Below are 6,000 nucleotides of genomic sequence, written 5' to 3'. Positions count from 1 at the left end.
ATTAAGACTTTGTTAAGTTAGTCCGATATGGTCTAGTGTCTGGGATACCTGGCTTTTACCCAGAAGGCACGGGTTTGATTCCCGGTATCGGAGCGAGTGCTTTTGTACCGCATTTCAAGAATAGACTTAAGGATATAGGTTTATGAATAGAATTAAGACTCTGTTAAGCGTGTGCGATATTGTCTAGTGGCTAGGATATCTGGCTTTCACCCAGAAGGCACGTGTTCGATTCCCGCTATAGGAGCGAGTGCTTTTGTACCGCTTTTGAAGAATAGACTTAAGGATATAGGTTAATGAATAGAATTAAGACTTTGTTAAGCAAGTCCGATATGGTCTAGTGGCTAGGATATCTGGCTTTCACCCAGAAGGCCCGGGTTCGATTCCCGGTATCGGAGCGAGTGCTTTTGTACCGCATTTCAAGAATAGACTTAAGGATATAGGTTTATGAATAGAATTAAGACTCTGTTAAGCACGTCCGATATTGTCTAGTGGCTAGGATATCTGGCTTTCACCCAGAAGGCCAGGGGTCGATTCCCGGTGTCGGAGCGAGTGCTTTTGTACCGCATTTCAAGAATAGACTTAAGGATATAGGTTTATGAATAGAATTAAGACTTTCTTAAGCAAGTCCGATATTGTCTTTTGGCTAGGATACCTGGCTTTCACCCAGAAGGCCCGGGTTCGATTCCCGGTATCGGAGCGAGGGCTTTTGTACCACATTTCAAGAATAGACTTAAGGATATAGGTTTATGAATAGAATTAAGACTTCGTTAAGCACGTCCGATATGGTCTAGTGGCTAGGATACCTGGCTTTCACCCAGAAGGCCCGGGTTCGATTCCCGGTATCGGAGCGAGTGCTTTTGTACCGCATTTCAAGAACAGATTTAAGGATATAGATTTATGATTATAATTAAGACCTGGTTAAACAAGTCTAATATGGTCTAATGGCTAGGATATCTGGCTATCACCCAAAAGGCACGGGTTCGATTACCGGTATCGGAGCTAGTTCGTTTGTACCGCTTTTAAAAAATAAACTTAAAGACACATTTATAGGAATAATATTTAGGGTTGTTCCAAACTGTCCGATATGGTCTAGTTGCAAGGATACCTGGCTTTCACCCAGAAGGCCCGGGTTCGATTCCCGGTATCGGTGCGAGTGCTTTTGTACCGCTTTTGAGGAATAGACTTAAGGATATAGGTTTTTGAATAGAATGAAGACTTGGTTTAGCAAGTCTGATATGGTCTATTGGCTAGGATATCTGGCTTTCACCCAGAAGGCACGGGTTCGATTCCCGGTATCGGAGCAAGTTCTTTTGTACCGCTTTTGAAGAATAAACTTAAAGACACATTTATAGGAATAATATTTAGGGTTGTTCCACCCAGTCCGATATAGTCTAGTGGCTAGGATATCTGGCCTTCACCCAGAAGACCCGGGTTCAATTAACGGCATAGGAGACAGTGCGTTTGTACCAACTTTAAAAAATAAACTTAAAGTCACATTTATAGGAATAATATTTAGGGTTGCTCCAACCAGTCCCATATGGTCTAGTGGCTAGGATATCTGGCTCTCACCCAGAAGGCCCGGGTGAAAGCCATATATCCTAGCCACTAGACCATATCGGACTGGTTCGAACAACCCTAAATATTATGACTATAAATGTGTCTTTAAGTTTTTTCTTTAAAGTGGTACAAAAGCCGATGCTCCGATACCGGGAATCGAACCCGGGTCTTCTGGGTGAGAGCCAGATATCCTAGCCAATAGACAATATCGGACTTGCTTAAGAAAGTCTTAATTCTATTCATAAGCCTATATCCTTAAGTCTATTCTTGAAATGCGGTACAAAAGCACTCGCTCCGATACCGGGAGTCGAACCCGGGCCTTCTGGGTAAAAGCCAGGTATCCTAGCCACTAGACCATATCGGACTTACTTTAACAAAGTCTTAATTCTAAGTGCTTTTGTACCGCATTTCAAGAATAGACTTATGGATATAGATTTATGAATAGAATTAAGACTATGTTAAGTAAGTTCGATATGGTCTTGTGGCAAGGATATCTGGCTCTCACCCAGAAGGCTCGGGTTCGATTCCCGGTATCGGAGTGAGTGCTTTTATACCGCTTTTGATGAATAAACTTAAAGACACATTTATAGGAATAATATTTAGGGTTGTTCCAACCAGTCCGATATGGTCTAGTGGCTAGGATATTTGGCTTTTACGCAGAAGGCCCGGTTCGATTCGGCAGCATGTTATGCCAGGCAATGGAACTGTGTTTTGCTTTAGCATTAAGTACTGGAATTAACTATTTACTTGTACTTGAAAAATGAATGGTGAAATTACGTGTAATCAGCTATTTTAGCCATTATAAATGTAATTAAAAGAGAGTACAGTATTTTAAATTAGGGTCAATATTTTAAACAAAAAACACTTTTTCAAGGTGAAGCCTCATAGATTTCAGGATTTTCAAGCGCCCATAACTCGGGTTCTACGCATCGCAGCTTCCTTTCGATTTGTTTTTCTTAATCTAGAGTGCCATTGCCAGGGCATTATCGAGTTCAAACGGTTATACCTATTATATTGATTTTTATATTTAATTTTAAACATGGTGCCAGAAGCGAAAACATGCTTCGGGCAAACATCCGCCATTCGCCAACGGATTTTCTCCGAGGGTCGTGCTCTTGTTTAATATACTTTAAAATGTTCAAACGAGGGATTCATCGTGCAAAATTTTAATCGCGCTAACGGTTAATTTGTTACTGACGTTTCTAAATGACTCTCAAACATGCGGCCTAAACGTTTCGATTTAGATTTTCTAATTTTATAAATTTACTCACACTTCATAGGACGAACCTTCCTAGACCCGAGGAAAAAAGAATTATCACTCTAAGTGAAATAGCCTTCGAGATATAACCGTTAATGTGAACCACTAATTTCGCTCTTTTTGAAGCAAAATTTTAAAAATACGCGCAATTTCACTAGCGGTGCCATGCGGCTAAAGAGGGGAACTAATAAAATTTTTAAACTTTTGTTATTAAACGGAGTAAAGATGTCACTCTAAACCTTTTCAAAAATTCTCGGTAGTGAAAGGTTTTGTTGGGCCCATTCAACCCCACCCCTACAACATGAAAGAATGTAACCAAGGAGAATCGATGTAACCGCTATCACTTCTTAGTTTACGATTGACGTATCAACCCTCTCCTTTCATAACAATAACCTCTAAAATACACACGACTCTACTATGACTGACTCTAGTTCGAAGCATCCTTATAACATGTGGATCCAATTTTGAGACAAGCCCTATACCCCACATTATAACATAAGAAACACAATCTCCACACGGGGGACAGATCTTTCATCAGGCAAAATAGACCCACTCTAAGACTGCTTTATACAATGCTTAAAGCCAACTTGGCCGCTCTTATTTTATTGCCCCGCCGTTCTTTCGCGACAATTAGGATGCCTCGAAAACTCTCTTTCGGCACCATAAAAGGGATGGAGCTTCTGTATTGTTAAGTTTATCTTAAAACGGATGAAAAAGGTCTTTCTTGTCCGAAAATGTTGAAAATACTTTTTGCAGAGTCATTTATAGTACCATGAATTTATTCATTAACATGAATATATATGTGTATCATTAGCCTTTCTATCATGTTATTCAGGGATGGGAGGGACCTTTCTATTACAAACGCGTTTAACGTCATCGCGATAGCCAATCAAAATCGAGACACCTGGAAGTTCGAACAGCAGACGACCAGTTTAACAAAATTGTATGAGGGATACAATTTTCGGTTAGGTTTACCAAACTGCGTCAACTGAATATTAAAAATGATCGCCAATACGTGATCAAATATCTCAACACGATGTCCGAAGGTGATATTGATCTTTTAAAGGAAATCACATTAAGTGCGTGCAATGTGTTTCCTAATCTAAAACTGAAAACTGTTGGTAAAGTGCTAAGCCTTGGCCATAAAGAAAATGAAACGGTTGAAAATTAACTATAAACATCTGAAATGGTGAGAATTGATCATGCTGGTTTTTTTCCTGCTGTTAGAGGTAAAATTAATGCGGTAGTTGAACAATTTACCAGCATAATTAGCCTTTCGCATGACAAGAGCTTTAGCTTTAAAAACAAACCGCCGGAAATTCTCTGGCGTCACGCAAATTAAGCCCCTCCCATCCCTGAATATGTAGTTTAGCTAGTCAATGCAGATATATATTCATGTTACATGAATTAATTCATGATAGTACTGAAATAAAAGGAAAAAGCAAACTTCAAGAATATAGGATTTACTTGGAATCCCAACAAGTGTAGCTAAATGTTTGACATTCCGCGCTCGCAAGCTTATGAATAGTACGAAAACATACTTCCTTGAAAGCGGAGTTCTTGCTCATTTCATTTTTTTTTCACGAGACCCAGCAAACATCGACTTCTTACTTTAGTCTATCCAAACCACTGTAAAATCTCAATTTAGAAAGAAGAATCGTTACATTTCAAAATATCTATTATTATTATGCCTGAAACTAAGGGAACACGGCGCAAGAGCGCGGGATCCATGAAATCGGCTTATCGGAAAAATTATTTTAATACACAGTGTAATTTTGCCTATATTATTTTGTTGTTATTGAAACCATGGTGTCAGTAAAGTTAAGTAAACTTAGTGAAGAATTAATAAAGTATAACTTTTGTTTTGTCAAATTACGTTTCCTCAGTTACACTTCAATTGGCTATGTAACCCCACGTATCGGGTCAACTTGTTTTAGGATTGGAATGTTTCTGTCCGCTCCTATCTGAACAATTAAGACTCTCCCAGAGCCGTTTTGGATAAAAGTCATCAAATGTGGGGTATAGGGCTTGTCTCAAAATTGGATCCACATGTTATAAGGATGCTTCGAACTAGAGTCAGTCATAATAGAGTCGTGTGTATTTCAGAGGTTATTGTTAAGAAAGGAGAGGGCAGATACGTCAGTCGTAAACTCAGCAGGGATAGCGGTTACATTCTTTCATGTTGCAGGGAGGGGGGTCGAATGGGCCCAACAAAACCTTTCTCTATCGAGAATTTTTGAAAAGGTTTAGAGTGACATCTTTACTCCGTTTAATAACAAAAGTTTCAAAATTTTATTAGTTCCCCTCTTTAGCCGCATGGCACCGCTAGTGAAATTGCGCGTATTTTTAAAATTTTGCTTCAAAAAGAGCGAAATTAGTGGTTCACATTAACGGTTATATCTCGAAGGCTATTTCACTTAGAGTGATAATTCTTTTTTCCTCGGGTCTAGGAAGGTTCGTCCTATGAAGTGTGAGTAAATTTATAAAATTAGAAAATCTAAATCGAAACTTTTAGGCCGCATGTTTGAGAGTCATTTAGAAACGTCAGTAACAAATTAACCGTTAGCGCGATTAAAATGTTGCACGATGATGCCCTCTTTTGAACATTTTAAAGTATATTAAAAAAGAGCCCGACCCTCGGAGAAAATCCGTTGGCGAATGGCGGATGTTTGCCCGAAGCATGTTTTCGCTTCTGGCACCATGTTTAAAATTAAATATTAAAATAAATAAAATAGGTATAACCGTTTGAACTCGATGATGCCCTGGCAATGGCACACTAGATTAAGAAAAACAAATGGAAATGAAGCTGCGATGCGTAGAACCCGAGTTATGGGCGCTTGAAAATCCTGAAATCTATGAGGCTTCACCTTAATAATTACTAGCTGTTACCCGCGGGGTCGCTCTCGTGTAATAAGAACTTCCATATAAATGATACAAAGAATGGGTAGATTTTACTGATGGTTAATATTTTTGTACCACCCTAGGAGCGAAGGCCCTCAGCGTTGCCCGTTAGCCCGTCGGGACATTTTTTATTACTTTTCATGTTGACATTATTCCATAAAGAAGGGTTTTAAGTTTTGGCCGCCATTTAAAAAGATGGCAAGAAATCGAACGTTCCTGCAAAATTTGAACCTTCTATAGGGCAAGCGGTTTGGGCTGGGCGTTGATTATCAGTCAGTCAGGAC

The 6,000-nt window shown here is 39.3% G+C and overlaps 2 non-coding genes across 2 annotated transcripts; both read left to right on the top strand.

Annotated features, from left to right (window-relative positions):
* The first annotated feature begins 323 nt into the window (after positions 1 to 323).
* Positions 324 to 395, top strand: TRNAE-UUC (transfer RNA glutamic acid (anticodon UUC)). The gene has a single exon. It is a non-coding gene; the product is annotated as a tRNA-Glu (tRNA).
* A 381-nt stretch (positions 396 to 776) lies between these two features.
* TRNAE-UUC (transfer RNA glutamic acid (anticodon UUC)) lies at positions 777 to 848 on the top strand. The gene has a single exon. It is a non-coding gene; the product is annotated as a tRNA-Glu (tRNA).
* The last annotated feature ends 5,152 nt before the right edge of the window (positions 849 to 6,000 follow it).

Source organism: Phalangium opilio, unplaced genomic scaffold, assembly GCF_054372755.1.
Source record: "Phalangium opilio isolate 3A_F unplaced genomic scaffold, DU_Popi_V2 ptg000077l_1, whole genome shotgun sequence".
In the NCBI taxonomy this organism is placed as follows: Eukaryota; Metazoa; Arthropoda; class Arachnida; order Opiliones; family Phalangiidae; genus Phalangium; species Phalangium opilio.
Note: the sequence above shows the minus strand (reverse complement) of the source record. Positions and strands in the feature narration are given on the sequence as shown.